Genomic DNA, 24117 nt, shown 5'->3' on the forward strand with positions numbered 1-24117 from the left:
ACTTCTTGTGCCGGAGGGGCGTTGGGCACAAATAAAAAGCCTTTTAATCACCTTCCCTACTGTTCGCAGATCGTTTGGTTGACAGCTGTCTTCTTGCAAAGACCCTAACAAGCAGCGTATTTACATATTACCTTTGACCAGTGTTCCGAAAATAGCACCCACTTCGGCCTACCTTTTTCCTCCACCCAGCTGCCTTCCTCATACAATGAGAGCTGTTTTCCTCCAAGTAACCAATTGCTAGCGTCACGACGTTGATTGTCTGGCTGGCTCAGAGGACAAGGAGACCAGCAGATGGGTGCGGATGTGAAGACAATGCAGGCCTCCCTGCCGGCTGGGGACCGGGGCTCAGCTGGGGGAAGGAAGCCATTAGAACGTCTGAGGGCGTCAGAGTGGAAGGAATCCTCTGAGGGTCAGGTGCCGGGGCTGCCTGCTCAAGGACAGGCTGCTCCTGCTGCAGTCTGGAATGTTCTGGAAGCTTCTGGGGATTTTTAGTGGGGGCGCTGGCAGGGGCGTTACTGTGGCTGGGGTGGGGGGGGGAGGGAGGGGAAACTGCCTGGAGGGAGTTTGAGGGTTTAGACCAAAAGGAGATGATTTCTTCAGGCCCCAGTTCGAGCCGCTCTGTTGGAGGGAGGAAGCAGGAAGTAAAGAAAAGGGCAGCGTCCATGAAGGCTGAGCGTGGGTCCCAGAGAATTAAATTATGAGATGTATGCATGACCGGCTTATACCCAATTTGGGCCTAGAGAGCTCCGCACTCAGGGTGAAGGAAAGGGAGAGAGGGAGGGAGAAGGAAGGAAGGAAGGAAGGAAGGGGAGAAGGGAGGGGGAAGGGAGGGAGGAAGGAAGGGAGTGGGGTGAGGTAGAGAGGCACAGTGGCAAAGAGCTATTTTCAAAAGGACCTCCAAGGAGCACTTTGGAGAGAAGTCACTGACCCTTCAAGCCAACCTGCATGCTGTCGCTGAGATGCGCACACATAGGGAGCTAGGCTGTGCAAAGCTTGCCTTCAAGTAGAGGACAGGACAGAACGTCTCACGGGAGCCCCAGACCCTACCATAAGGAAGAGAAATTCCCACCCCAACCCAGACTTTCGGGTCCTGGGTGGGACTGGCCAGGGCTGAGGCCAAGAGCCCCCGGGTAGGTTTTCACAGAGTCTGAAACCATCGCGTCCCGCTGCCGGGCTTTTCTGCTGAACCAACGGAGTCATCCACAGATATTGGACGCACTTCCGTAAATATCCACAGCTTCTTAACAGCTTCTTACAAGTAGAGGGACAGCGGCCCTCCCCACCTCCTGCCCCACAACCTGGCCACCCGGGGGGAGTTACAATGAAAGGGAGTCTCGCACCAAATTTGGCCACACGGGTACACGACTATTAGCAAGTACGCATCGTGTGTTAGCAAGCGGGCCCCCAGACGGTCAGCCATGTAACTCCACAAAGTCCCAGGTCTCTGGTTAGGTGTGCCTTCCTTGAAAGATCTATCCAAGGCAGGTGCAACAGTATTCTAGTGCTGAGCTCAGCTGAGATTCTAGAAGGAGGCAGGCAACCAAATTCTCCACTGACAGGCATGAACAAGTGCATGGAAATTTGGAACCTACTGCCCTTTCTGAAGGCTGTAGGACGCACGGGTTTCCGAGACCCTGTTCCTGCAGGAGGGACTGTGCTTAGATAGTATTTCCGATCCACGCGTTGCTTACACCCCTGCGCCCACTGAGGAAAAGTCATTCTTCACCCATCATACAAAGGAACCAGCCTTCTGGTGCTGACTGGGGACAAGGCAACTGAAATCCTGTACAGTGGCCCTTTGGGCAACATGAGTTTGAACTGCGTGGGTCTACTTATACGTAGGTTGTTTTTTTTTTTTTAATTTTTTTTAACGTTTATTTTTATTTTTGAGACAGGGAGAGACAGAGCATGAACGTGGGAGGGTCAGAGAGAGAGGGAGACACAGAATCTGAAACAGGCTCCAGGCTCCGAGCTGGCAGCACAGAGCCCGACGCGGAGCTCGAACTCACGGACCGAGAGATCGTGACCTGAGCCGAAGTCGGACGCTTAACCGACTGAGCCACCCAGGTGCCCCAGGGGTTTTTTGGAAAATACAGAAAAGGACTGTAAATGTGTTTTCCTTACAGTTTTAATAACATTCTCTTTAGCTTGCTTTAAGAATATAGTATATGAAACAGCATACAAAATGTGTTAATTGACGGTTTATGTTGTTGGTAAGGCTTCCCCGGCCCAGGCTATTAGTGAAGTGCTGATGGAGTGAAAAGTTATGGGTGGAGGTTTGCCTGTGCAGGGGGTCGGAGGCGTGCCCCTAACGCCCTTGTGGTTCGAGAATCAGCTGTACTACCCCTGTGACTTGTGGGCTTCCGATTTGTCTTTCGAATGCTGACCACCCATCCCCAGTCTGTACTTCCGTTTGCTTTAACTAACTGCCCTACAGTACAGTTTAAAAGTAACATAAAAGATACGCCCCGTCATCTGTCTGAAGCACTTTGGAGCAAATCATGGACAATTTAATGTCATTTCAAGAAGACAGCGAGATCTTTGGAAGCCAGCCTTGGGTACTGGGGATGTGCCCTCCACCTAAGGAAAGTCACCGGGCATGATGCATACTTTGAGGGAAAATTCCTTCAGGACTTGGGACTATTGACTTTGAACCAGACATTAGCAAGTTCATGGAAGCTTTGTCATGGTGTTTCAAGGGGTTGGCCGTGCCCAAAAAAGACAATGTACTCCTAGGTTTACTTGGAGTTAAATAACTAGAGTTCACTTTTTTAAACTGAAATTCCTTAACCCTGCTTCTCTCTGAAGACTTTAAGTCTGCTTAGGAATCTTTCTGTTTGTATCGAGCGGGTTTTAGCAACCGCTTCTCGGAGAAGCCTTTGAATGGCTCAGTCCTGTTTACAAATTTAAGTAATTACACAATCCATGTCGTGTTTATAAACTTAATGTTTTGAGTGAATGGCTTCCCCTGGAGGGGGTGAGACCGGAAGGGGTGGAGTGGGGCAGGGATGCCCCTCCCCCACACCCAGGGTCTAGCACCAGGAGGTTTCTCCATTGGTTTCTGGCTCCCTGGGATGTGGGCACTTTTTTGAGTGTATGGGATAGCTTGAAAAGAGTCTTGGACTCATCAGTTAGATTTCCTTTTTATAATTTTAGATTTTTTTAAGGTTTATTTATTTGAGAGAGAGAGAGAGAGCGCGCGCGTGCACGAGCACGGGGGTGGGGCACAGAGAGAGGGGGACAGAGGATCTGAAGTGGGCTCTGTGCTGACAGCAGAGAGCCCAATGTGGGGCTCAAACCCACAAACCATGAGATCATGACCTGAGCCGAAGTTGGACAGTTAACCGACTGAGCCACCCTGGTGCCCCTATATTTCCTTTTAAAAAAATTTTTTTTTTAACGTTTTATTTTATTTTTGGGACAGAGAGAGACAGAGCATGAACGGGGGAGGGGCAGAGAGAGAGGGAGACACAGAATCGGAAACAGGCTCCAGGCTCTGAGCCATCAGCCCAGAGCCCGACGCGGGGCTCGAACTCCCGGACCGCGAGATCGTGACCTGGCTGAAGTCGGACGCTTAACGGACTGCGCCACCCAGGCGCCCCGATATATTTCCTTTTTAATTCATATGCCTGTTTTTCAGGAAATCTCCATTGGTACTCAATTCTTTTCCGTCTAGTGAATTCAATGAGTATAGGTGGTGAACCTAAGATTCTCTTAAATATTCTACCACCAAGCACGAGCTTACACAGATTTCTGCTGAAACTCATGCACTGAAGTTAATTACTCAATTACATTTTAAACGAGAGTGATTAGACTTGTTTTAATGGGCCAAACTATCCTAGCATTGCATGTAAGCATGTAACAGAAAATAGAGTACTATGGTTTTGATTCCCATAAGTTCGTCTACATGTAACCCCAATTCCTCCTGGAGTTCAAAGATATGCATCCACTAAAGAAAACCATTATCCTAGTTAACTGGGGCTTGCCTACCCCCCCCCCCCAGGGGGCAGTTACCAGCTTTTGGTTGAGGTTGCTTAGAGTAGGAAATTTCTCCTGGGATGTTATTGGATTCTTAGTGCTTCCGAGGGTCTCCCTGAACCCTGTTCCCTGGCTCTGTGTCATGGGCTTAAAACAAACAATAAAAAAACCAGAGGCCCCTGGGTGGCTCAGTCAGTTAAGTATCTGATTCTTGGTTTTGGCTCAGGTCATGATCTCACAGTTTGTGGGATCGAGCCCCGTGCTGGGCTCTGCACAGACAGCTGCGGAGCCAGCGTGGGGTTCTCTGTCTCCCTCTCTCTCTGCCCCTCCCCCACTTGCTTTTATCTCTCTCTCTCTCTCAAAATAAATAAATAAATATGAAACACACAAAAACACACACACACACAAACACCAGAGCTTGTGTCCCCGGCTTCTTAGCCCAAACTATGGACTCTGGTAATACATGTGCCCCTAATTCATCCAGCTGTGCTCACACAAGGTCGATGGCATGGTGACATTTGCATGTTTCAATTGTGAGCAGATGTACATATATTCACCCTTTTTAAAAAAATTGTTTATGCATTTTTTTTCACGTTTGTTTATTTTCGAGAGAGACAGCGCACGAGTGGGGGCGGGCAGAGAGAGAGGGAGACACCGAACCCGAAGCAGAGGCTCCAGGCTCCGAGCCGTCAGCCCAGAGCCCGACGCCCGACGTGGGGCTCGAACCCACAAACCGCGAGATCGCGACCTGAGCCGAAGTCAGACGCTTAACCGACTGAGCCACCCAGGCGGCGCCCCGTATGTACCTTTTAAGTCAGGCTTTTTGAAGTAGACGGAATCTTCCTTCTCCTGCGCTCTTAGATACCTACGCGAAACGCTGTTGGGCTGAATTTTCTCTTCTAATCGGTCATGGTAAGTAAGAACACTTTCCTGAGGAGGGCGAGGAGAGGGAAGGGAGAAGAGGGAGGGAGCGGGGAGGACGAGGAGGACAGGGGAAGAAGTTGAAGCCTCCAGGGCTCAGGCCGGTTTGCTGGCTTGGTCTTCTCTCTCTGCTGAGTCCGGCTCTACCTGCTGTGCCCTGCTCCTTTGGAGGACCCCCGTCCCTGCCAAGCCCAGTCCCCCACCAACGGGCTCACTGGATGTGGCCCTGTGCCCGGGGCCTGGAGTGTGCAAGGCATCAGCAAAAGGCTTATTCCGTGACAACCTGTAGGCCCACCATGCTGGAGACATCCAGGCAGGCTCTCCCTGGACGCCTCATCTCTCGCCTTTCCGTGGCAGCTTCTGTTGTGACCACGCACTCACATGGAGCCTTCTCTGTTACTCACTCCTACGGTTTCCGGCACGACTGGTCCCGGCGGGGAGACAGCTCCTGTTGAAGTTACGAAAACAGATCCAATAGCCCCTTGGCTTTAACCTGAAGAACAGCAACATGTTGATTGGGTGCTTAGGAGGTGCTAAGTGTTTTATACACATTGGCTCATTTCATCTTTCCAAGAGCCCCGGTGGTGATGTCGGTTCCTTAGTCTTCCTTTACGGGGGAGGAAGCTGAAGCACAGAGAGCTTAAGTGATTTGTCCCAGATCACACAGCCAGTGAATAGCGACCAGATTTGGAGCACAGGTGTTTATTTTTAAACACGGCACATGTTTAAAAATAAAGTCCTAAAAATATAGGCAGCCCAATCAGGGGAGGGATCGGGCTCAGCCCAAGACCAAGTTGCTGGCGGGAGAGGCTCGGCTAGACGCTGGGCCACATGGAGCGATCCGGTTGTCTGCAGGGTGCCGTCATGGTAGAACAGGAAGGTGAGAAGGGAGTCAGCCCGAAGATGATCCAGGGAGGACTCAGAGGGATGCGCCGTCTCCTCGCGGCCACCAGAGCTGACCTCCTGCCCGGCATTACGCTGAGCCCCTTCATCCTGGAATTGCCCAGGCCTCAGACCTCATGCAGTCTTCCAGAGAAGCAAACCTCTCTCTGTTTTTCCGCTCTTTGAAATCCCCTAAAAGGAGATATTGCAATTAACAATGAATAAAAGGGGGAAATCAGTGCTTTGTTGATGAAATTCGCATCCCCTCAACCCGTCCTCGACCTCGAGTGGCCATCCAGACACCCCTGCCCCAGCCTGTCATCTGATCCTCCCCTCCCCCACCCCAATGATGCTGGAGATCTGCCCACTCCAGAGAGAGGACGCTGATATGTACAGGACGGAGCTCGCATCCCATGGAAGTCTGTGACCCCAAATCACAGGGTTTCTGACCATGACCTACACTGCCTGTTGGGTCCATATCAGACCTTCAGCTGAGGGTCTGCTCAGATGATCACAAAGCCACATCCCTTACTTTGTGCCGGGCAAACTTGGTTTAAGTCTGCCATTTTCCAGGGCGTATATATAGGGGAAAGGACAGGAGCGGGGAAAATGACCCAGAGAGGCTAAGGGACTTACCCGAGGCCACACGGTGAGAGCAGGGCGGCCTCAGGACCAGAGCTCAAGTCCAGTTCGCCTCTGCCCCTTTCCCACCCCTCCAGCCTCATCGTGCACACCCTACACCTTTGAGACACCCAGCCCGGGGCCTGCCGCACAAGCGCGTGCAGCCTGGATTTAGATGACTGTGTTTCGCTTTGCCTGGCAGGCTGCTCGGTGATTGTTCTAAAGCCGCGTGTGGGCTTCTCCACTCCCCCAGTCTTCTATTTCTTTCTACGCCCCCAAACAGTCCCCCCATCCCCCCACCCTCCCCCCTCCAGCGCCCAGCACGGCAAGCCACACTCAGCAGGTGCTAAGAACGCTTGCCGAGTGAGTAAGGCATCGGACCATCTGCAGGGGCCAGAGTGGGTGTCAGACTCCTCCGCCCCCACCCCAGCGCCAGCTCCGGGGCCTGGGATGGGTGTCCCTCTGCAGGTGAGCCTGACAGTATCCGAGCCACCACTTGGGGATGGAGGGAAAAGCCGGGGAATTCCAGGAGAAGGGGGCTAGGAGGCCCTCGCTGTGTGGGGAAGTCAGAGGCATCCTCTAGGCCAGGAAACCCCACAGCCCCAGCCCGCGCAGGGCCCTCGGGGGGCCTTCCTCGTCCCCTGCCTGCAAGCCCCAGAAGCGTGGGAGCCCAGACTCCTCCCCGCTGGGCAGCCTCCTCCGGGGGCGCGGCGCCCAGGGGAAGGGAGTTGACACACAGCTTCAACGGCCCCATTTTGAATTTAGAAACTGCGGGGACGTGTGAGCAAGTAGGCAGCTGGGGAGAAGAGAAGGCTCGGGCTCGGGCTCGGGCTTGCTCATCCAAACAAACCGACTCCGGGGCGCCGAATGAGGCGCAGACAATAACTGGGACTCCCGATCCTGAGGGCTCCCCGTCCTGTGTCGCCCCTGGAGCACGGGCTTCTCCAACTTGAGTGTGCTGAACCCACCTGGGGGGGCTTGCCACCACGCGGGGTCCCGGGCCCCCAGCTCCCCCCCCCAGACTCGAAAGCAATAGGGCTCGTGCAACCCCACCCCCAAGTGATTCTGCTGCCGGTGGTCTCTGAACCATAGTTTGGGACCACTTCCTTGGGTCTCCTCCCACCAGCGTGGATCTGGAAGTTCTAATTTCCCTGTCTTTCCCAAGGCCCCTCAGACCCAGGTCATCTGGCTCCAGAGGGTCTCTGAAGGCTGGTGCAGGCTGCTGGGATGTTCCCACCCAGAGCCCGGAGTGGGTCCCCCTGAGGGGGTCACAAGATCTTCCCTGAGAAGCCCCAGACCCCAGGCTGGGCCTCGAGCTCCTGGGAAGGGCTGGAAGTAAGGGCCCAGGACAGCCTGGGGAGGAGCTCTGCTGCAGATTCCAGACGCATGTGTCCCAGGAGAAGGGAGACCGCGCTGGAGACGAGGGGGTATTGGCTGTTCCCCATCCCCAGGGCTGACTCCCCTGGGGCTGGGGTGACGGTCACAGCCAGCAGAGCCGGGAGGGCCTGGAGATCAGCCAGCACTTTCACAGACGGGACCTAGGAGCTTCCATCTTGTTGCAAAGCAGCGAGCTCTGGGCTCCCACTCAGGGACCCGTGAACCCCAGCTCTGCTAAGTCACCGAGACCTTGAGAAGCACTTCCTGTCTCCTGCACTCACTTTCCCCATCTACAGCGAAGAGGGTGGGTGAACCCAGGTAAAGCAACAACCAGTGGACAGTGGCTGCCTCGAGCACCATATGGAAAGACACTGGGGTGGGGGTGCAGGCTAGTGGGGGGCCGTGCCTGGTCCTAGCTCACTTAACCCCACAACAACACCAGGATAGGTATTCGTATTATCTCCACTGCGGAGAAAGGTGAGCGGCCTCGTGCCAGGATTCACAGCGTCTGCTCGGGGCCCAGCACGGCAGAGACAGAAGAGCCTCACACATCTCAGTCTTTGCTGCCACGTCTCCGGTCTACGGTTCTGTCACCTGTAAAACAAACTCACACGGAGGGGAAGGGAACAGAACAAGGGCACAGAACACGTCGGGGAAGTTTGGAGCCCAGGCCTGGCACCAGGTGCGCCCGTCCTGGTTCCCCGCACCACTTCCTGCCTCCCCGGACTGGCCTGTGTTTGGGTCCAAAGCTGCTTACCCTTCTTTGAAAAATCCTTCGCCTATTCCCACCTCCGGGCCTTGGCACATGCTGATCTCTTCCTCGGCAACGTCGTTCCTTCTGCAGAGTGCATCTCGGGCATCACCTTCTCCGTGAAGCTTTTTCAGTTTCTCCTCCAAGCAGCCCGAGCCCGCCCTTCCTCTGCAGCCCCAAGCCGGGGCCTGAATCCCATCCTGACTGGTATCCCACCGCAGGCCCCAGCTTCCTGCCCCGGCCGGTGCTGCCCAGATCCTGGTACACAACAGGTGCTCGATAAGAGACAGAGGCACAAAGTGAAATTCAAAGCCTTTGGAATTCTGGCTCATTTGGCATCTCCTTTATTCTATCAAGTTTTTTTTTTTTTCCCCCTGAAATCAAAAAAGCGAATTCCATGGGGCGCCTGGGTGGCACAGTCGGTTGGGCGTCCGACTTCGGCTCAGGTCACGATCTCGCGGTCCGGGAGTTCGAGCCCCGCGTCGGGCTCTGGGCTGATGGCTCAGAGCCTGGAGCCTGTTTCCGATTCTGTGTCTCCCTCTCTCTCTGCCCCTCCCCCGTTCATGCTCTGTCTCTCTCTGTCCCAAAAATAAATAAACGTTGAAAAAAAAAATTTAATAAAAAAGCGAATTCTAGGCCTGTCTCTGAATACGGATTTAAAGTCATATTAGTCGCAGGAGCCTGATCTTTTCTCTCCCAGAGCCTGGCCTGCTGACCGGCTGCCTTTGTCAACCACGTCGGGTTTTTGGTCCACACTGGCTGAAGAATTTAAATTTCTTTTTTTAAATGTTTATTTATTACTGAGAGACAGAGAGAGACAGAGCATGAGCAGGGGAGGGGCATAGAGAGAGAGGGAGACACAGAATCAGAAATAGGCTCTGAGCTCTCAGCACAGAGCCCGACACAGGGCTCGAACTCACAAACTGCGAGATCGCGACCTGAGCTGAAGTCGGACGCTCAACCGACTGAGCCACCCAGGCGCCCCCACACTGGCTGAAGAATTTGCAAGTCAGTGCAGCCTGACTGACCTTCCTGAACCTTCTGCGACCCCACACCTGCTGGGGAGTAGAGGCAGGTGGCGATCACGACAAACGCTCCTTTGCCTTCCAGGAACTGCCAGGCTAACGACGAGGCTGGCCATGCACAAACAAGTCGACACCCGTGTGCCCACCGCTCCAGAGGCAGAGGGGACCCCGGGCTTAAGGGAGAAAGCTTCAGGAGCCTTCTCCATTTCCTTCTCCCTGGTGCCTTCTCACTTCTCCTTGGTTAGAACAGTCCTCTTCTCTGCAGGGCCCTGCTGGGGAGAGTGGACAGAGGGAATGAGGCGGGGGACAGCAAAGGTGGGGGTTTCAGCACAGGGAGGAGAGGCAGGGAGCCCTGCGTGGAGGCTCACGGCAGCCTCAGCCCGTCTGGCTGTGCAGGAAAGCCATCCCAGGCCAGATGATTGTCCTGGGGCTCGGCTGGGATGGCCCCGCCTCTGGGAAACTGCTCTGACCCCCAACCGCATGAGGGGTCCCTCCTTTGTGCTCCCGCACCCCCTGTCATAGAGCTGATTGCGCACTTCTGTGACTGTGGATCGCGTGTCTCCCCCCAGGAGAATGGGTGCTCCAGGAGGGAGGAGACTTGTCAGATGCTGAGCAACCTGCACGGGCCCCGCCGAGTTAGCATGGGCACATCAGTGAGCGAGGAATGAATGAATGGAGTTGACCCTGGGGATGGGCTCTGGAGAGCGCGTGGGGCTCTGTTGGGAATACCTGGGCATCCTTGCTCTTTGCACGTGGCATTTGACAACCACAACTGCTGTGTTTTCTCCTCCCTCTTACTTCATCTTCTAAGCCCTGATGCAACACCACACCTACACACGCTCACACATCTAGGCACACACCTCCGCACAAACCACAGACACACAGACGCACGCAGACTTACCCGCAGACTCTAGACAAACAACCCGCACAATAATACAATGATCCCCGTACGCTATGCACCGTGATGTACCCATGCGCTCCCAAGCAAGCGGACCTGCACACACAGTCCCGCAAGTGACCCGCAGGTACACACATGCGGACAGTAAGTTCACAGACAAGCAGACAGACCCACCCACCGCCTTAAGGACAAACTCTGAGTGATCTGTTCATCTTCTTTTCCATCTAGGGATTCGCTTCCTTGCCTTTCCTTTCCCTTAGATCTTGCTTTACAAACAGCAATGCACTCTCCTTTGTTCACCTACCTACCAACCCCTGTTGAAGACCTCCTCTCTGCTAAGTCATCCGTACGAAGACGAACGGAACTCTGACCTGCCCTCGGGAGGCCCCCAGTCTAGTGGAGGAAACAGACGCAGAAAATGGCGACCGTAAGGCCGGTGTGACCGTTGGATTCCAGAACTATTTCTTGAGTACTTCCTGGGGGTTGGACTGTGCCGGGCTTTGAGATTAGAGAGATAAGTAAGGTCTAGACTTCCCGGCCTCAAGAAGGCTCCAGACTGGAGGAGCGGGGGTGGGGGTGGGGGGCAATTTAATTTAATATAATTCAATATAATTTAATATAATTTAATTTAATATAATTTAAACAATTATAACTGTTATAATATAATGGAACTCCAGAAAAGGGAGTGAGTGATTAATTCTGTCGGGAGTTAATCATGGAGGGCTTCGGGGCGCCTGGGTGGCGCATTCGGTTGAGCGTCCGACTTCAGCCAGGTCACGATCTCGCGGTCCGGGAGTTCGAGCCCCGCGTCGGGCTCTGGGCTGATGGCTCAGAGCCTGGAGCCTGTTTCCGATTCTGTGTCTCCCTCTCTCTCTGCCCCTCCCCCGTTCATGCTCTGTCTCTCTCTGTCCCAAAAATAAATAAACGTTGAAAAAAAAATTTTTTTTTAAAAATCATGGAGGGCTTCACAGAGAAGGTAGTATGGAGTTTTGTAGGACAAAGAGCCGCTCTCTCTGAAGACTTGCGCCTGGAACAGGTTGGCATTTAATGCAGAACGTAGGCAGAGACCTGAGAGAGGTCGGCCACCAGTGCTGAGGGTCTGGATGAGTATCTGCGGTGGGGGTGGGGTGAGGGCAGGGGAGAGGTCCCGGATAGAAGGTGAGTCTTGAGCAGACACACAGCGGGCAGAGAGCGACCTCTCCGTTTTATCGCTCAGGGAGGCGAACGTGGCTGGCTCCGACCTCTGTTGGGCTCTCCTGTTAGGGCCAGCCGCAAACCCCGTGGCCCATTCTCTCCAAATGAAACAAGGCTGCTTGCTCGGAGCTGAACACATGAAAAGCTCAGAGCGGGTGGGAGGCGTTATTATTGGTCATGCTGATTATTCTCCAAAGTCCAGCTTGTCAGATGATCAGCGTCTCGGTAGGCCCCAGTCTGGGGCGATCTGGGCCTTTGAGGCTGAGCGGCTCCCAGGCCCCCTGCCCAGCAGCTGGTTGGGAGCTATGGGTCAGCTGAATCCCTGAGCCTGAGCACGTCCCCCCCCCTCCCCGCCGGGCCGCCTCATTGTCCCCCTGCTGGTTCTTAACAGGTCGGGTCTATCCCACAATAGCCCACAATAGCCCACCGACCGCCCACCACCAATTAGTTTTCATCAGGCAATTAGCGCTTCCCTGCTCCTCCTGGGTTTCTCCTTCCCTCAGTCCGGGTGCTGGAAGGGGCTGAGTCATTTTCTTGAAGGGAATGCCGCCTGAGGAAGCGGCCTGCTCTCCTCCCCCCCACCGCTGTGTGATCTCAGGCCAGCTGCCTCACCTCTCTGAGACTCGGTTTCCTCGCCTATGAAAGAAACGAGGGTGTTAACCCAAATGGATTATAACCCCAAGGGGCTCACGTGTGGACAAGTCCTTGGGCCCCAGTTTCCCCCTTGTGAAATGTGGGGGACAGGTGAAGTCAGAGGTCAGAACCTAGAGGGGACGGAAGGACCAATTCGGCCAGCCATTGCTTTAGACCAACATCTTACTTTCAACAGAATTGCAATTCGGCAGACAGTCTCTCCTTTGCTGTCCTGCCCTGTGGCTCCCTCACAGGGTATTCAGTAAACAAGAAAGAAAGAGAGAAAGAGAGAAAGAAAGAAAGAAAGAGAGAAAGAGAGAAAGAGAGAAAGAAAGAAAGAAAGAGGGAGGGAGGGAGGGAGGGAGGGAGGGAGGAAGGAAGGAAGGAAGGAAGAAATTGCAACTCGAGGGTGCACCCCAGTTTGTCCGGGTCCAACCATTTCCTACTGTCTCACCCCAGCTACCTCCCATGGCTCCTGAGGGCCCCTGAGTTTGAGACCCCTGGATGAGCAAGTCTCGGAGTTTCCGCAGAGTTCTTCTCTAAGTTTCTGTGCTCATGGGTTACGGGACGGGCCAGCAACAGGCAGCTGGTCTGGCACAAGAGGCCACACGGCCCAGGATGCCAGCCCAGCACAGGACGGCTCACCCATAGGCCTCCCTTCCCTGATCCAGAACCCCCTTCTCTCCCTTGGACCTTTGTCACCGCCTCCTCCTGCCCTCCAGCCCCGGCCGCCCCAGAAAGGAGGCTGGGCACGGTTAGCAAGTGGTCAGCAAAGGTTTGCTTCGGAAACCAACAACGAAGATGTGCGCGATGCATTGCCGGCTCCCACCGCGACTCATTTAAAGTGGAAGAGGGGAGACGTGGACGCCATGAAGTCCCCTGCCTCGGAATAATGATCCCTCCCTCCCCCTGCTTGGTAAGACTTTACCATTGACAAAGCACTCGGACATCCTTGTCACCAATCTCCTGCAGAGAGGAGAATCTGTGATGTGTCATCTCCGCCCTGCACTTCGGCCCAGAAAAGCACGATGCTCGCTAGCGACCTCGATGCCCGGAGCCCCCACCGCCCTTGGAGACACTGCCCCTGTCGCCTGCCCCGCCCGCTGCCCCCCTCTGCTGGGGTGGCTGCCTGTCTCTTTCCCTTGTCGCTCAAATAGGAATATAAATCCATCTGTTTGCCTTTCTGCGTCTTTGTCTTTTTGTGATTCCCTCACTCTTACCTCATTTATTTATTTCTGTCTTTCTTTCTGCAGGCCCCCACTCTTTTGTGTCGCTGATCCCTGCCTCTCTAGGTCTCTGGCCCTCTCTGCCTCTCTCTCTGTTTCCTTCCCCTTTTCCTTCTCCTGAGCTGTCTCTGTCCGCCTTTCTCTCCATAATTAGCCTCACTTCTAGCTTTTACTCTTAGGTCCCACGGGTGGTGGGGGTGGGCAGCAGGACAAGGAGGGAAACATCTTTCCAGCATGCAGAAAATGGGCCAATTAAAGCCACAAGGCTGCTCAGGCAGCCGAACAAGGAGGAAGCAGAAATAGCCCCAGGCGGGTTTAGCTGGAAAGATAAATAGAGAAACAGGGAGAAAGGGCAAAATGAACGCACAGTCCAAAGTCACGGTCCTTCTTGGCCAATGACGTGAGGAGGTGGCTCCTTCCCGCCCAGGCCTGAGGGTTGGATTCTGGCTGCTGCTTGGAGGGGTGTCCTAGCCTCACCCTCTACCCCTGCTGGACCGGAGGCAGCCGCAAAGCCTGCCAGACCTCCCAGGGCCTCCGCCCAAGTGCACCTGTCCCTCCTCACACCTTCCGGCTGGACCGTGATGCTAGCTGTCCCTCCTCACCACACGGCCTCCCCCAGACTGTGGGGACACAGGGAGCTGGGAGTCGGAGGGGGAGGCACCCGCCCACCCCCATCTAAGGCCGTCTATCTCCTGCCCCTAGAGCCCCAGGAATCTGGGGACTGCTCCACATTGGGCACCCCGAGGCTAGGGATGGGATGGCCACAGAACAGCGAGCCCCGAAAACGGTCTCTCTTCCTGGGAGCTCATGGTCCAGTGGGGGAGTCAGCTAAATAACATGTGTAGTCATGTGGGAGGGGCCCTTAACACAGCCTGGGACGTGGGGAAAGGGTCCCTAAGGAATCGATATCTGTCCCTAACCTGCTGGGTCTGCAGAGGACCCGCACAGATTCGGACAGTGGGGGCTGAAGGCTGTTGCAAGCTGAGGAAAATGTAGGAGCCATTCAAGGAAATGAAAGCAGCCTCATGAAGCCTAGGAAGAGTGGAGGGAGTAAAGATGTGTGTGTGTGTGTGTGTGTGTGTGTGTGTGTGTGTGCGCGCACGCGCGGGGAGCTTGGAGTCCAAGACAAGGAGCCTGGAACTTAGGCTCAGGACCGAGGGAGCCATGGAGAGCTATAGGCAAGGGAGGGGGCCATGATATGCTCCTTTATGGAGATTCTGCTGCCTACGGGGGAGGGGCCAGACAAAGCTGCAGGTGACGCGAGCCCCTCAGACCATCAGGAAAAAGGCAATAGGCCCTAAAGAGGCCTTGTAAGTGGTAAAAACAAAACAAAACAAAACAAAAAAACCTTGCAAGGCGAATCAGTTACCCAATCTGTTGTTTCTCAGCCGGCCTCCAAGGCAGGGGCTGTGATCTGGCCCAAGCCCCTTCCTTAACCTCCCACCCACTCCCCCTCCTCTTCCCACTGCCTTCCCCCCAGACTGCTGGATTCCCTGGACCTGCCTGGGTTTATCCCACCCCTGGGCCCTTGCTCTGTTGATTTCTTCCTTCTAGAATACTCTCCCCTTTTACTCACGTATCTAAATCCCACCCATCCATCAAATGTCGCCTCCTCCATGCAGCCTCTCTCTCCTCCCTCCAGGTGCTCAGGAAACGTTATCTGGGCCTCTTTTTGGCACAGGCCACTTAGTGCCTTCTGTATCTTTTTGGTGTGTGTGTGTGTGTGTGTGTGTGTGTGTGCCTGTCCTAGTACTCCCTATCAATTCAGAGCATCTTCAGGGCTAAAATCTGGGTCTGATTCAACAGTCCTCAGAATAGGGCATGACTCACAAAGAGGTCTCCACGAAGGTTTGGGGAAGGAAGGAAGAAAGGGAGGAAGGAAGGAGGGAGGGAAGGAAGGAAGGAAGGAAGGAAGGGTAGATAATTGAGTGGGCAGATGGAATGAATGACCAAATTAAAAACTAAGGAAGAAGAAGAGAGAGAGAGAGGGAGAGCGAGAATGATAAATTGTAAGGGCCGTGATACCAGCATTTGGTGATATCACTCAAATTCTGCCCATGTATTCATTCACTGACTTGGCACTCACTGAGCACCTGCCATGTGCCAAACATCGCGGAAGGCCCTAGGGATCCAGCTGTGAGCAAAAGACACGGCGCCTGCCCTCACAGAGCTTCTAGTCTAGTGAAGGAGACAAACTGAGCCATGCCAAGATACTACGGCAGGACAAGCATTATGATAGAGAACACGTGGGACTCTGTGGGAAGCTATCTGAGCAAAGAGGAGCAGCGTGCATCATTCACTCATCCGGGAGTGTCAGGGAGGGCTTCCTGGAAGAAGTGACCTTTAAGCTACAAAAGGGAAAGACTGATGAGCCGCGGGTAGGGAGGGTGAGCAAGCCAGGCAGAGGGAACAGCATGTGCAAAGTTGCTAGGCGGGAGAGGGCACAGGGCAGATTTTGTTTGGGTAACCAGAGAAGTTGAAACAATAGGAACACCGTGCTGGGGTCAGCATGTGACTAAGGAAGGAGGATGGAAACCAGGCCTGTCAGGGTTTGTGGGCTCAGGCTTTATTCTAAGAGCACGGGGTCGGGGTGGAATCCCTTGAAAAGTTCAAGCAGGGAGAAATCTGACCAGGAACACGAGACTATTCACTGCGTGACGTCTTTCAAAATTCCTTCTGTTAATGCAGAAAGATGATTTTCTTCGGATGTTTTCCCATAAATAGTGTTGTTGCCAACTCTATAAATCATCTGGGAAATTAAAAAGCAAGAGACCTTGTACTGCTTTTCTTGGCAATGAAAAACCGAGGAAATGAAAAGAGAACTAACCTCGTGCTCCCAAATTTAAGTTTCTTGCTGACCACGTTGACGTTGTTCTATTTCTGTTTTACTGCTTCAAGTGGGTAAAAAGGTTAAAAGTTCAAGGTGTAAAAGTCCCAAGGTGTAAAAGTTCAGACATCCAAACGAATGCCTGGTAAAATAATTCTAAGCTTTACTGAAGAAGAAGAACCAGAAAGCCAAGGCTTCATTCTTTTGGTTAAACGGTACATCTCCTGGCTTGGTTACATTTCAGAAATCGTTCTCAAGTGTTCAGGACGGCTAGGATTAAGCTATCTGAGTTCACATGCCCACCAAAGTGACTGCCTCAAATAGCTTGGGTAAATGCAATTTTAAAAGTACCATTGGATTTTCTGATGTGGCTGCAAAAGTAAACAGAAAACAGAAATTGCTATTTGAAGATACTAAATGCCTGTCAGGATGAAAGCTGTGCTGATCCATTCTGCAATCCGCATACCTCGTGGATTCGCCCGGACAGTGTGGCAAATAAGAACCAGGGGCGTGGAGAGGGGGTGCCTCCTTCCGGCGGCCGTGAGTAAGGAAGGCTGCGTTCGGAAGGTGGTTTTCAGACCTGAAGAATGAATGAGGTCCAACATTAGAAGAGCCAAAAAACAAAAAGGGTGGTCCTATGCAGGAGGCATATCAGAGGCAGGAAAATACTCAAGGGAGATAAAAACAGACAAGCAGGTTGGAATCCCCACAATGTCACGTGGATGCCCCTGGGGTGCTCCCCACTGATCCCTGTGTGCTCTGTGCCTCCTGTCTGTGTCTCGCCTCTTCCTTCTTGAAGTCGGGGCAGAGGTGGTCCCGAGGCTGTTCCAGACCTGCCTCCTTGGTCTTCTGGCCCAGCTGTTCTCCCCCACCTCCTGTCCAGACTGCCCTCTGGCCGCTGATGCCCAGGCCTTTGGAGACATGAAGTCAGCTTCAGGCACATACATTTTTTAATAAATCCAGCCACGTAAGGACATGATGTCTCTAAATAAACACTCAAAGCCCCCCTTCTTCTCCCCAGAGGATATGGAGCCAGGGCCTGGGTCAAAGATTCTGGGTGAGTGGGGTGGGTCCTGAATGGGGGGGAAGGGCAGTTTGCTGGACTGGGTCCCCTCCCTCCAGGGTCACGCCCCCAGGCCCCAGGAACCTGCCCCCAGGCCCTGAGAACCAGCCACAGCTATTCAGGACCTACGTTGTTGCTCCGCTGGTCTCAGCCCAATTGCTACCTCGAATAGGTCCAAGGTCAATCCCTGGGCATTAAGGATTTGGCTTCTGTTTTCTTTTTTATTTTGACTCTCCAATTTGTACTTTTTATTGTGAGACATATGATACGCATATAAAATAATGCGTATAGCATATGCACAGTTTAAAGAATAAAATGTTTACTTATTTAAAAATAAACGGGGGCGCCTGGGTGGCTCAGTCAGTTAAGCGTTCGACTTCAGCTCCAGTCAGGTCGTGATCTCGTGGTTCATGAGTTTGAGCCCCGCATCGGGCTCTGCGCTGACAGCTCGGAGCCTGGAGCCTGCTTCGGATTCTGTGTCTCCCTCTCTTTCTGCCCCTCCCCTGCTCATGCTCTGTCTCTCTGTCTCTCTCGAAAATAAACATTAAAAAATAATAAATAAAAATAAAAACAAGCAAGTTAAGTCCTGATATTCAGTTTCAGCCCCAAGAAGCCACCTTTTGCCAGAGGCTTCCAAGCCCCCGCCCCGTGTGCCCTGCCCTGTGCACCCAACGGTCCTCCCCACCCTCCCACCCAAGTTAACCACTGGGCTGAATGCTGTGCTGCAGCCGACCCACCCAAGACCAGGAAGATGCTCGCGGTAGGAAAACGTTAGGTTTCTTGAGCTCGTAGCCACACGGGAGCACACGGCTAGGGAAACTCAGGGGCACCTCTGTAAGGGGGATCTGAAAAAGCCCCCCCAGGGTCTGGGCTTGTGCTGGATGAACACAAGGAGGATTAGAGAAGCGAGCCCAGGTCTGGACAGAGTGCTGCCCGAAGACTGGGCACCTAATCGCTCCGACCTAGGTGACCAGAGGGTGACAGCAGGCATGGCATTGTCACCGCGAGGAGCCGCAGGCAGGCAGAAAGGCAGTGAGGAGGGAGTTGTATCGCACGAGGGTCCAGTGCAGCCTGGCGCCGGTCTCATCTGAGCACGTTTTAGAAACACCGTCTATTCGTCGGCAGCCCACTGTCATCGCTCAGTGCTGTCTCTCAGCCTCTATGACAACTGAGGGGCTGGGACCCACAGGGGCTCAACAGCGAGGCTCCGACCCACCTTGCTCTGGCTCTCGGCATTTACTGTGTGACTTCTGACAACCTGCTCCTGTGAGCCTCAGTTTCCCCACCTGTAAAGTGGGACTAATCGTCACCAGCCTCAGCGATCTGTGGTGACGTGAGCAGATTGAAGTGGCGAGCAGGGAGGTGGAGCTCAGTGAACAGAGGCCCTTGTTCCCGTCTGGGGGAGGGGGCTGGAGTCACAGGTCAGCCGGTGGTTACACAGTCCCTGGATGCAGGAGCCAGAGGGGGCCGGAGGCTTCTGGGAAGGCCCTGGGCCAATGTCATCTTCCATCCAGGCCGCTCCTGAATGCGCTAGGTCCCAGCCCCGCCCCAGCGGCAAGGGGGGCCCCCATAGAGTGGGGCACCTGGCAGGGGGTGGGCAGCCTAGAGGGAGGTAAAAGGCTGGAAGGAAGGAAATGCTAGAAGAAGAAAGTAATGAAGGGGAGGAGGGGGGAAGGGAGAGGACAGAAAGACTCTGGTGAAAAGGAGCAAATGACAGAGCAAAGGAGAGGGGAAGGGAGGCCTGGAGGAGAAGTAGAGGCAGGGAGGCCGAGAGGGAGGCCAACAGAGGAAAATGTTCAGTGTGGGACAGAAGGAGGGAATCCCCCAGTGAGGACCACAGGCTAGTCCTGCCCCTGTCCAGACCTGGGGCAGGGGAGGGGGGGCACTACGTGGGGGTGAGGGTGGGGCAGGCTGCCCCTGTCCAGGACTGGCGCAGGGGTGGGGTGGGCAGGCTGGCCTTGCCAGCTGCTTTTAACCACCTCCCTCCACCCCCCACCTGCTGCCACAGTGGGATCCCACCAACCCGCCGCTCTGTCCACTGGGAACAATGGGGAGCTGTTGGGAGCTGTGTCACCAGCTGCCTCCCCAAAAGGAAGCGACAGCAATGTCTCCCTGCCCTGGGCCTCAGGGCCCACTTCCAGCCCGGTGGAAAGCAACGGGGGAGGGACCCATCCCTCTGTGATGGCTCCTCCCCTGTGTCTCTCCTCCTCCCTCTACTTCCTCCAGGCCACTCTTCACAGAGGTTCCCCTACATCTGGCTGTGATTTGCTCCTCATGGTCCGGGGCAGGCTGGGGGAAAGGGCAGGGTACGGAACATGAGGGCGTCAGGACATGTGGGTGTCAGTCTCCCCTTAGTCACTGTGACAGAGATGGCCAGCTGTCTGCTCTCCCCTTCTTCCTGATGGATGGCAGCCCAAACTCCGGGCTGCGTACATAGCTGCCCCGAGTAAAGACTACAGGTGCAGCCTTCTCTGCTGTACGAGGTGTGGCCACAAGACTAAGTTCTGGCAGATGCGATATACTTGCAACACCCAGGGCACGTCCTTTCTGGGAAGGGCAGGTTCTTGTTCAACCTTTCTATTTTTCTGCTCCGGAATGTAGACAGGATGGCTGCACCTGGGGCAGCCATCTTGGGTCACGAGGTGAAGTCACATGTTGGGGATGGGAGAGCAAATTAGGAGCAGCCTAGGTCCCTGGTGGTCATGGAGCTGCTGTGCCAGCCTGGAACGCTTCCCTCTCCTTGTTTACTGGAGAGAGAAATGAACTTTTTGAAGCTACTGATTGGGGGGGTTTCTTGTTGGTTATAGAGGTATATAATCATAATTGGTAGAGTCTGTAACTTACGGTAGGACCTCAAGCAAGCCATTTTCTGCCACTGGGCCTCAGTTGATCCACTGGGACAAAAAGTTTTGAACTTGTAGAGTATCTCCAAGGACCTTTCTTATTCTGTCGTTTTAAAAAAATGTTTAAAAATGTTTAAAAAATGTTATTTGTGTTTGAGAGAAAGAGAGAGAGAGAGAGACAGAAGAGAACGTGAGCAGGGGAGGGGCAGAGAGAGAGGGAGACAAAGAACTTGAAGCAGGTTCCAGGCTCTGAGCCATCAGCACAGAACCCGATGCAGGGCTCGAACCCATGAACCATGAAATCATGACCTGGGCAGAAGTCAGATGCCCAACCTACTGAGCCACCCAGGTGCCCCACTTGCTCTGTCTTTTAAGGTCAGAATCTAGGGCAGAGGTCCAATGCTGAGGTTAAAGTCCCTCTTAGTGAACTGACTTTATAGCCTAACAACAGATTGAAAAGCAGAAACGTTTCCAAGAGCTGAAGGGCCATCAAGACTGGGAGAAGCTTATAAGTAAGTGTCTCACCGGGGCCCACAAGGTCCTACCTGATCAGGACCCTGCCTGTCTTTCCTACCTCATTTTCTGTGACCCTCTGTCTTGCTGCCTACACTCCGGTCACACTGGCCTCCTTTTCAGGGCACCAAGCTTCTGCCCACCTCAGGACCTTTGCCCTGGCTGTTCTCTCTGCCTAGAATGCTCTCCCCTTCAGATCTTTATTCGGGCCTCAGCTCATTGCTATCTCCTCAGAAGGGCCCACCCCAACTCTCCTATCTAACATCACCACCTTCCACTCCCTATCAAAATAAAGCTCGATGTTCTTTACAGCACTTACCGAGCGCTAACGTTTCTTCCTTATCAATTGCTTCTTTTTTTTTCTGACTTCTCTAGTAAAACATAAATTCCACGAGAACAGGCACCTAGCACGTTAACTGCCGGATCATCAGGATTCAGAACAGCACCTGGCGCATAGTAAGTGCTCAATAATAAACACTTGACGAATAAATACAGAATTGACAAGGCCATTGACATTTATTGAGCACCTGCTCTGTGCCAGGCACTGTGCTGCATGCTTTATGTGGGTCACCTCATTCACTCGTTCTTAACACGCTCACGTGTTTCAGATCTGGAACTGAGATTCTAAGATCACAGGTGGCTCAGACTCCGATCCCAGAGCTCTGAGTCGGGGGGTGGGGGTGGGGGCTGGGATTTGAGCCCAGGTGCGCTGGATCAAGTCCGGTGGGTTTTTGTTATTCTGGTCAGGCCTGGCTGCAGGCTCTCAGGAGATAAGAGGTATCCTCGGATGTCCTTAATGCCTCCCAGGCAGCCACTTCACCAGCTTTGATTTCCATCGACTTTCCCATTATCTTCCCAGGAGGATGTGCTTGGAGGCTGTGGAATCACAGAGGCGCTGGGTGGCGTGAACAGAGATGCTTCTTCCCACTCTGAAATGTGAGGACTGTTTCCTTCAGGGGAGGAAAGAAAATGGTATGACTTCCAAGTACATCCTCTGCCAGGCCTGCTCTAGGAACTCTGCTCCTGCCTGCACGCCTCACACGATCTTCACGCCAACCCTGGCGGGGAGGCAGCTCACAGTTGTTCTCCTCGCCCCCGGGGCCTCTGTTTTCTCATCTGGAAAATGGGGATAATGACAATACCATCCTTGAACAGGGTGATTGAGAGGTCAGTGGGATGACCAGGGCATTTGCTTTTAAGGCTTAAATCAAGGACACTTCCTTCAGCTAAATAGAAACACTCTGACCTCCATCCTGTGGGCGACCCCATACCTCTGACTACAGCCTCCTGGTGTCATAACATATCAATAGCTCATGAATTTGAACATCCCCTCCATCCTGAGTTCTCTCCCTTCCTGGCCATGTGATTTTAAACAAATCCCTTCACCGGGCTGAGCCTCGGTTGCCTTGTATGTCAGCCGAAATTCTAAAACTTCTTCAGCGAAGAAAAGTCATGTTCCAGTCCCTTTAAAACAGGTCTCCGGGTGATGCGCCCAAGTTTGGAGGTGCCTACAGCTGCGGGAGAGGATGGTGGGGAATATGACGGTTCTCCAAGGAATTTGGAAGGCAGGGGAAAGAGCCGCACAGGAAACATCACGTCACTGGCAAAGGTGCCAAGGAAATGTCAGAACAAAATGTGCTGGCTGAGATTTGGAGATGAAAAATCCATTCCTGGCTGCCCTGAAGCAAATCCCCTCCACTTCCCAGCATCCATCTCAGACAGAGGAATTAGTCACTTGTCAGTTCTCTTCAGCACCGTGGACAGCGCCCCCAGAGTTCCCCCTTCCAGGTTCCCACCCAGGCCCCCGTGTACCACGCACTGTGACTGGCACCACCGCGAAAGGAAGGGACGGCCTTGCTCCCCCTTATCCCTGAGAACTTACCGTCTGGTTCAAGGGAGAAGAGTTACACGCAAGGAAAACTCCCTCACATGGTGCTGGGTGTTCACTTGGGCTGCGGAAGGACCCTCCCAGCCAACGTTGGACTCGGTTTCCATTCATGCGTTTGGCTGCTATGGAGCAGCTGCTGTGTGCCTGGTTCTGCACCAGACATCGTGGAGGGAAAATACAGATGAATGAAGACCGTGCTGGCCTTGAAAAGCGTGGGGTTAGAAGACGAGAAACCAACAATGATAAGACAGATCGGCAAAATGGCTCCCACTAATCGGGTGCCTACTGTGCGCCAAGCATGGCCCCAGGGGCTTCACACATGATGACGTAAACAAGCTAGCTACTGAGTGTAGTCCCGCTTGACAGGTGGCAACCAGGTCAGGTGACTTGCCCAAGGTCACATGGTGACGAAGCGCAGAGCTAGGATCTGAGCAGGTGGTCAGGCTCCAGAGTCTGTGATGTAAGCCGCTACCACAGTCTATGACGTGGTGTGTGGAGGCAAGTGGATAAACCCAGCGGGGGCAACGGAGGATTCCCAGAGGAGGTGAGGCCTGGGCTGTATTTTCCCAGGTGAGGACGGGGAAAGAGAAGACAGAACAACTAGCGTGAAGCCAGAGAAACACAGCACATTGGTTCCTTGTGGCTACAGCAAAGGGGGCGGGGACAGGGGAGTGGTAGAAGAGAGGCTACGGGGTCCCCAGAGGAGGGCTCTTGAGAAAGGTACTAAGCTAGGGCGTTGGGCTTTCTCCTGCAAAGAGAAAGCAAAGGGTTTCAAGCCTTGGGAGGTGTTCACATTTGTCTTCTGGGAAGTGGCTGACAGTGCTTTGAGGGGTGGACTGGGCAGGACCGTTGGTAAGTGGGATGTCTAGCCAGGGGGCGGCTGAAGAACACCGTGCGAAGGAGGGCAAGGGGAGGCTGGGAGGAGGCAATGGAGTGGAGAGTGTGACCACAAGAGCCCTCGAGAAGGACATGACCTTGTGGGTAAGACCACAGGCCCTGGCTGCACGCCCCAGGGTGCATTCCAAGACCAGGAGCGAGCGAGCCACTGTCGACTTCAAAGCTCACGCACTTTGCTCATAAGCCCCTCTTGCTCGAGACCCAGTTGCTTTTACTTCACATACAACTCTGACAGGGTGGAGGGTCTGATTCCCAAGCGCACAGCGGATTAGAGGTGGGAAGTTTTACAGGACGGGGAACTGTGAAGAGGTGGGCACACTGATAGCGATGAGGGATACTGGCTGACGTTAAGAGACCAAAACTTTTTTTTAAAGCATAACAAAGTGGTCTCAGTAAATTTTAAAAGCATCACTACAACGTGTCTTAAAGGATACTCCAAGAAAGCAGAGAAATAGTTCATATATTTTTTAAAAAGGCTAAAGGCTAAAATATAATTTGAAAGCTTGAGTAATTAAAAGAGAAAACCCTCAGGGGTGCCTGGGTGGCTCAGTCGGTTAAGCGATCGACTCTAGCTCAGGTC

The 24117-nt window shown here is 53.7% G+C and overlaps 1 non-coding gene across 1 annotated transcript; it reads right to left on the reverse strand.

Annotated features, from left to right (window-relative positions):
* Positions 1 to 4683: 4683 nt before the first annotated feature.
* TRNAR-UCG (transfer RNA arginine (anticodon UCG)) lies at positions 4684 to 4768 on the reverse strand. The gene has a single exon. It is a non-coding gene; the product is annotated as a tRNA-Arg (tRNA).
* Positions 4769 to 24117: the final 19349 nt, after the last annotated feature.

This window comes from Prionailurus viverrinus, chromosome D1 (assembly GCF_022837055.1).
Source record: "Prionailurus viverrinus isolate Anna chromosome D1, UM_Priviv_1.0, whole genome shotgun sequence".
NCBI classification, from domain to species: domain Eukaryota; kingdom Metazoa; phylum Chordata; class Mammalia; order Carnivora; family Felidae; genus Prionailurus; species Prionailurus viverrinus.